We start from the raw sequence: 6,549 nt of genomic DNA on the forward strand, positions 1-6,549 counted from the left end.
GTGGAAAAGCAGCTGCGCCGAAGCCCCGCGCCGCGGGGAGCCCTCAGGTTGGGGAGCTGCGGGGGCGCATCCCTTTGTCTCCGAGCTCTGCTGGAGGGAAAGGTGGGGAGACCCCGGCCTGGGAGTCTGAGGATGTCGGCTCTGCGCGCGGCACCCACAGGAGCTCTGGAGGACCTGCTGGGCCAGGACCCCTGCTCGGCACTGACTATGAGCGTAATAAAATACGGGGTGAATGAATGAATGAGTTGAATGGAAGGGTGTGCTCGGCCAGCCTTGGGCACGTGACACACCCTCATTTCTGCCCTCGCGGACGAGCAACAGGGTCCCTGCCTTCTTCCTAATCTACCGAGATGTGGAATGTGCATGTATTGCAAGCTTTCAGAATTAGGAGAATGCTTTCTAGCGGGATGATACGCTGTCTGAACCCACAACTTGGCCCAAATCCCTGCAGCGCCAGGAAGCTCATAAGGGTTCTATTAAGAAACCACAGATGGCCCAGCCCTAAACTTCTTTCCCTAGAAAAACATCTCTAAACCACCCAGGTTAGGACATGAAAGTTCTCCTTCAGAGTGACTCAGGAATACCAGGATCTAGGTGGAATGCAAACAGTACAATAGTTTTGTGGGATTTTTTGTTTTTAAAGCTAACGTCATTTATTCCGCAGGTTCTACACCTTGTGGGACAGTGAAATACAGAAAGACAAATAAAACTTAGCTCCGAGACCTTTTGGCACCAGCAACATGCAAATAACTCATGGGTTTGCAAATGATTTTTCTGTAACATCATCTGGCTCACCAAAGCAAATAATTCTTATACCCACAAATACTGATTATACCCTACCTTACCACAAAAAAACAAGTGGACTCCCAAGCAGAAGCCTCAAGGGTTTCCCCATGTGTTGGAAGCACCACTTTTCCCCTTAGGAGGGGGAAAAAAAAAACTAACACAGTTTTTCTGGTATCATACAGATCAGAATAATTAGCCTCATTTATTATATACTAGAGGCCCGGTGCATGAAATTCGTGCACTGGAGGGGGGGGGTCCTCAGCCTGGCCTGCACCCTCTTGCAGTCTGGAACCCCTCACTCCTTACCACCCTCCTGCAGAGGAGGTGGAAGAGGCTCCCACCACGGCTGCTGCGCTCACCAGCCGTGAGCCCGGCTTCTGGCTGAGCTGCGCTCCCAGGGGACCACCAGGGGACAGCTCCTGCATTGAGCGTCTGCCCCCTGGTGGTCAGTGCGCATCATGGCAACTGGTCGTTCTGCCGTTTGGTCAATTTGCATATTAGGGTTTTATTAGTTTACCATTTTATATACATTTATTATATCAATATATGATCATAGTAATAGTTTTATGTGTAATTTGCTGAAAACATCCAAAAATTAAAACCATTATAGCTTGTAGAATGTTGTCACATACATTCCCACAATTAATGTCACCATGAAATGTCTGAATTTTTTTAAGAGTACATTTATTAAAGCTGGGGATAGGGAAACAAGGAAGGGCTCAGGATAGCAGAAGTATCAAGAGAGAGCCTAGGCAGGGCTGCTGTCAGCTCACTGAAAAGTCAGAAAAAGGGGGCCTTAGAGACAAGTTCAGGGGGTTAGCCCGAGACAGGCTGCTGCTGTCCACTGTTCCCGCATTGCAAGTCCTATGGGGACCCTTAGAGTTTAGAACAGAAAAGTCCTAAGATACACGCCTGAGAGGGAGAGTGCTAAATGTCTGAATTTTAAATGGATTCTTGGACTTTTTTGAAGTTGGTGCTGTGAACATCACGCTGCATCACTTCTGGAGGCCAATGAGGTCAGGTTGTCCTGCTTCTATCCATATGGAGATTAATTAATTAGTTCAGGTGGCCTTAGCCTGATCCCTCCATGGGAGTTTCCTATCAGCTTTTCATCTCATGCTTTTATCCACTGATGACCATTGACTGAATCCGTTTGTTTGTTTCTTAATATATATTTTATTGATTTTTTTACAGACAGGAAGGAGAGGGATAGAGAGTTAGAAACATCGATGAGAGAGAAACATCCATCAGCTGCCTCCTGCACATCCCCTACTAGGGATGTGCCCGCAACCAAGGTACATGCCCCTGACCAGAATCGAACCTGGGACCTTTAAGTCCGCAGGCCGATGCTCTATCCACTGAGCCAAACCGGTTAGGGCTGAATCCGTTTTTTCACCAGGGATTGCAAAATGCTGAGTTTCTAATTCTATCATTCTTTCCACAATTATTAGCTGGAATGCAAAATACTGAGTTTCTAATTTTATTATTTCTTCCCCATTTATTAACAGGTAGTTTGCTATAGAGAAGAACCTTCCCTCACCAACCAGAGATATTTGGTTATTCCAAAATACAGTGCACACAGGAAAGGCAAGAGAAGAGAGGGCAGCAACCCTCCCTGGTGTTCACTGATGTATCCCAAGTGTTGGAATATTGTCTGGAATATACAGGTCACTCAATAAAAAATTGTAAGTTTAATTGAAAGCCGCATATTGGAATAATGTGCAACTCTTTGAAAATGATAAATTAAATAGGTATCTATACCAGCGGTTCTCAACCTGTGGGTCGAGACCCCTTTGGGGGTCGAACGACCCTTTCACAGGGGTCGCCTAAGACCATCGGAAAACACATATATAATTACATATTGTTTTTGTGATTAATCACTATGCTTTAATTATGTTCAATTTGTAACAATGAAAATACATCCTGCATATCAGATATTTACATTACGATTCATAACAGTAGCAAAATTACAGTTATGAAGTAGCAACGAAAATAATTTTCTGGTTGGGGGTCACCACAACATGAGGAACTGTATTAAAGGGTCGCGGCTTTAGGAAGGTTGAGAACCACTGATCTATACTGACATGGCATAATACTTATATTGTTGAGTGAAAAAAAGGTAACAGAACAGTAAATAATAGGATGAGTCAACTTTTATAAAAAATTTATATTTTAAATGTATCAAAAATAGGATGGATTAATGGGTAAATGTGATAAAAGAAACAATTAAATGTTAATTGTAGCATTTAGGTAGCAGTTATATGGGTTTTCCCTGTTCAATTTATTCAGTTTTCCTGTATTTAATTTATTTTATTATGAAAATGTTCATAACAAAATGATGGTAAAATACATATGCATAAAAATCTGTATTTTGAAAACAGGGTTTTGGGGTAAGAATGGAACTTTTTAGGTTATGTACTTTATTTAAAGCAAAAATTGTAAATGATTCTTTGACACAGTAACTCCACATTTAGGAACCTATCCTACTATAGTAATTCTAAATGTAGGACATACAGAAATAATATATAAAAAAAATATATAATATATAGAAAAGGGGGTGGGGGAGAAGTAGGCGAGGGTAAAGAGGGAATAAATGATGATGGAAGGAAACTTGACTTGGGGTGGTAAACACACAATACAATATACAGATGATGTATTAAAGAATTGTACACCTAAAACCTATATACCTTTTTAACCAGTCACCACAATAAATTCAATAAAAAAATTTTCATGCTGGAAATGTCTGGAAACAAAAATTTTGAAATAGCCTAGATATCGAATAATAGAATAATTACTTTATTGTATAACAATTGGGTTCATTTTAAATGATAAAGACAATGTAATAACATGGAAAGTGCTTATAGTACATCATTTAGTGAAAAAAAATCATGACAAATTTTTTATCAACATGATTTACAATGATTTTTTAAAAAAATATTTTTATTGATTTCAGAGAGGAGAGGGAGAGAGAGATAGAAACATCAATGATGACAAAAAAAATCATTGGATTGAACCCACAACCCAGCATGTGCCCTTGACTGGAAATGAAACCGGGACCCTTCAGTCCACAGGCTGACGCTCTATCCCCTGAGCCAAACCAGCTAGGGTTACAATGATTTTTTTAAAAAAATGGTACACATAGACTACATAATGATACCATATGACTCAATAATTGCAGTTAGGTATATATCCAAGAGAAATAAAAACATGTACACACACACACACACACAAAACTTGTATATGAATGTTAACAGCAATATTATTCAAAAAGTGGAAATAACCCAAATTATTATCAACTGATAAATAATTTGGTATATCTACACAATGAAATATAAAAAGAAATACATTATGATACATGCTACAATATGGAGGAAACTTGAAGCATTATGCTAAGTAAAAGAAGCCATATTGTGTAATTCCATTTATTTGAAATGTTCAGAACAGGCAAATCTATAGAAACAGAAAATAAATTAGTGGTTACCTGGGGCTGTTGGGTTGGGGGGAAGTGGAGAGTGAGTACTAATGGGTATGGGGTTTCTTTGAGGGATGATAAAAATGTTCTAAAATTGTTTGTGGTGATGATTGCACAACACTGTGAATACACTAAAACCATTGACCTGTACACCTGTGCAACAAAGGGTTGCCAGTTCAATTCCCAGTCTGGGCACATACCTGGGTTTGCAGGTATTCCCCATTGGGGCATATACAGAAAGCAACCTCCTCTCTCTCCCCTTCTCTCTTTAAGCATGTCCTTGGGTAAGGATTAAGAAAACAAAAAGGCCCTGCCAGTGTGCTCAGTGGTTGAGCGTCGGCCCATGAACCTGAAGGTCATGGTTTGATTCCCAGTCAGGGCACATGCCTGGGTTGTAGGCTTGATCCCCAGTAAGGGACATGCAGGAGGCAGCCGATTGATGTTTCTCTCTCATAGATGTTTCTATTTCTCTATTCCTCTCCCTTCCTCTCTGTAAAATCAATTCACAAATATATATTTTAAAGATTTTTTTTGTGAGTTTATTTGAGCCAAACTGTCAACAATTGCTGGGAAGCAGTACCTCAAGGAATTGAGATAATGCTCCAGAGAATGGCGGTTTTCCTCTATTTTTATACATTGCAATTAAAGGAGGGACGTAGTGGGTTACATGAAATCCATTGGGGATAGACTAGAGAGGTGGGGGAAACCTCTGGGATCGGATAAAAAGTGAAATGATAGACAGGTACTTAGGTGGGTGCAGGAACAATTAACATGATAACAATGAAGGAATTTGTGATATCTGTCCTGGTGCCCAGCCCATTTGGTTGTGCCTCAGGGGGTCCTGAAAAAGGGAAATTACAAGTTACTCAGATATTTCAAGGGTATGTTATTATAGATTCGAAAAGACAGATAGGCTCAGTTAAAGTAAAGGTTGACGTTGTCAGTGAAGATATGGCCTAGGACGTTAGCTACCCACCATAAGTGCTTTAGTTAAAGTTTAATTTCAGACCATCCTTGTGGTTACTTTAGGTCTCTGAGTTTGCAAGACTGCCATGCAGGCCTTCCCTGAGCTTGTCAGGTCAGCATGTGGCCCCTTTCGTCTACACATCCCCCTTTTGGTCGTAAATCAATCTAAAGGATGCATTGATGACCAACCTTTTGGTTGGATAATGGAGTTCCACGGTGCTAAGAAGGCTCATTCTTAGGATGGCTCACTGTCAGCATTTGTCTTGCTGAGCATGGTAGAGGACTGGGGATGGGGCAAGACCATAACCTTAGATGGCATTAAGCTCAGATTAATATTATTTTTTTTAAAAAGGGCAGGTAAATGGGAGGCAGTCAGATCCTATACGATTTGCTAAAAAGTATTCTGGATCATTTCTAATTTTTGAGCCAGCATGATCCCAGTCTTTTTTGCTGTTTGTCAAGTTTTGTTTTTCTGCATCTAGTATAACATTTACATACCAGGAACAAAAGTAACAGGTAATAAATCAGTAACACTGATTAGGAACAGAAAATGTCTACCATTAGACTAGGAAGGATCTGAAGGGACACTTCTGGGCAGTTAATTTCATCCATTCCTATATTTAGAAAATATTCATCTAAAATAGTCATCTAGATTATATCTATATATAATTCTACCAGGAAAATTATTAGGGAGGTGTTCTTGGAGAGGTTTGTCCAAGGTAGGAAAATATTTTTTAAAAAAATAAAAAATGGGTGAATTGTATGGCATGTGAATTATATCTCAATAACGTTATTGTAAAATTTTTAAATGGTATAAATAAAAAATAAAATTGGAGAAAAAAATTAATGTACTGTGTTTGTGGTGGTAGGATTACAGATGATGAAAGTAAATTCTACTTTCCTGTATTTTCCAGTTGTTAGGGCATTATTTTTACAAGAAGAAAATAAACCTGTTTTATTTATTTACTTATTTTGATGGTATAGCAAAGGTGGAGATTTATTGAAGAGCAAGTACAGACTCCCACGTGGGGAGGGGGCAAGAGTCCCCAGAAACCTGTTTTAAAGGCACCAGATGCATATCCCAGACAACTACTTACCACCCTTACATCTTTGTAGGTTGTGGGTATGATACTTAAGCGCATCTTATTTTTCTTAATGGCCTATTAATGCATTTTCACAATACATTAGAGATCTGACATTTTTTCCAGAATATGCATGTGGGTCAGGAGGAGGGAGCCATGACTTCAGGCAGATGGGGTGGGGTGGGGGGGATGGGAAAGGCCTGATCAGCCCAGGTTCCCGGGGAGCCGTCACGCCCTCCCTCT

This window comes from Myotis brandtii, unplaced genomic scaffold (assembly GCF_000412655.1).
Source record: "Myotis brandtii unplaced genomic scaffold, ASM41265v1 scaffold324, whole genome shotgun sequence".
Lineage (NCBI taxonomy): Eukaryota > Metazoa > Chordata > Mammalia > Chiroptera > Vespertilionidae > Myotis > Myotis brandtii.